This window comes from Dipodomys merriami, unplaced genomic scaffold (assembly GCF_024711535.1).
Source record: "Dipodomys merriami isolate MVZ:Mamm:240054 unplaced genomic scaffold, mDipMer1.0.p SCAF_1515, whole genome shotgun sequence".
NCBI classification, from domain to species: Eukaryota; Metazoa; Chordata; class Mammalia; order Rodentia; family Heteromyidae; genus Dipodomys; species Dipodomys merriami.
The window spans coordinates 4,384-5,844 of NW_027202844.1; positions in this window are offsets into that span (position 1 = coordinate 4,384).

Below are 1,461 nucleotides of genomic sequence, written 5' to 3' on the forward strand. Positions count from 1 at the left end.
GGCACCAGTGGCTCACACCTGTAATCCTAGCTACTCAGGAAGCTGAGATCCGAGGATTGTGCTTCAAAGCCAGCCCTGGCATCAAAGTCTGTGAGACTCTTATCTCCAATAAACCATCAGAAAACTAGAAGTGGCATTGTGGCTCAAGTAGTAGAGCACTAACTAGCCTTGAGCTCTAGAGGTGAGAGGCAGCGCCTAGGCCCAGAGTTGATGTCCACGACTGATAAAAAAGAAATGTATTCTTTACCCAACTTATATAACTGTAACCAGTATCTTTTAATAACAGTTAAAAAGTTTTTAAGTATCAATCTGAATTGGGAAAGCAGGACAGGGTGACTGTTGACTCATGCCTATGGTCCTAGCTACTCTGGGCTGAGATCTAAAGATCACAATGGAAAGCCACCAGGGCAGAAGAGTCTGTGAGACTTTAATCTCCATTTATTTATCCCGCAAAAACCAGAGGCAGGATTCAAGTGCCAGCTGTGGAGGAGGGAGACAAGGTAGACTGTGAAGACGGAATTCAAGCTCCAGTGCCAGAACATACACATTAAAAAAGAAAGAGGTTGGGCACCGGTAGCTCAGAACCATAATCCTAGCTACTCAGCCTTGAGCAAAAAGGTCAGGAACAGCGCCCAGGCTCTGACTTCAAGCTCCAGGAACACTAAACACAGACACACACACACACACACACACACACACACACACACAGAGAGAGAGAGAGAGAGAGAGAGAGAGAGAGAGAGAGAGAGGGAGAGAGAGAGAGAGAGAGAGAGAGAGAGAGAGAGAGAGAGAGAGAGAGAGAGAGAGAGAGAGAGAGAGAGAGAGAGAGAGAGAGAGAGAGAGAGAGAGAGAGAGAAAGCAGAAGACAACATCCTTAAAGGAACATGACAAAATTGCAAAAAAGATGACCAAGTGATTTCATTGGTATATTTTATCTCAAACTTCTAAAAAAACCCATCGCCGGTATACTTTCCTTCACAGTGAAATTAATGCTTAGAAATTTTAGAAGATGAGAAAGAGGTTAGGATGAAAAAGCCACCCATTCTATTCTGGTACACTTAATATTCAACTAAAATCTAAGTCCATAAAACTTCCACTGAGTAGTGGGAGTTCTCTACTCATGAGACACAAGTAAACGCAACCTAAATTCTGTTCTCCATGCTAGTCTTCAAAGGTATAAAAAAGGTGTATTCTCCCTATCACCTTTCCTTAGATTTTCATATTCATGATCCATTAACTCTCTAACTTTTTAATACATTAATACTAGCCACTCTTCCCAGGGTTCTCCATAATTTTTATTCCCCTTCTAAAACATGGCCCTGAGTGACAAATATCCTTCAAGTCTTATGAAATCACTGCTGTTTACTATCCAAACATACTTCTAACTCCTGTTTTCCTTGCCCACTAAAAGCAATTCCTGATAAAAATTGCTGAAAATGCCAACACTTTAATCTTCCAACA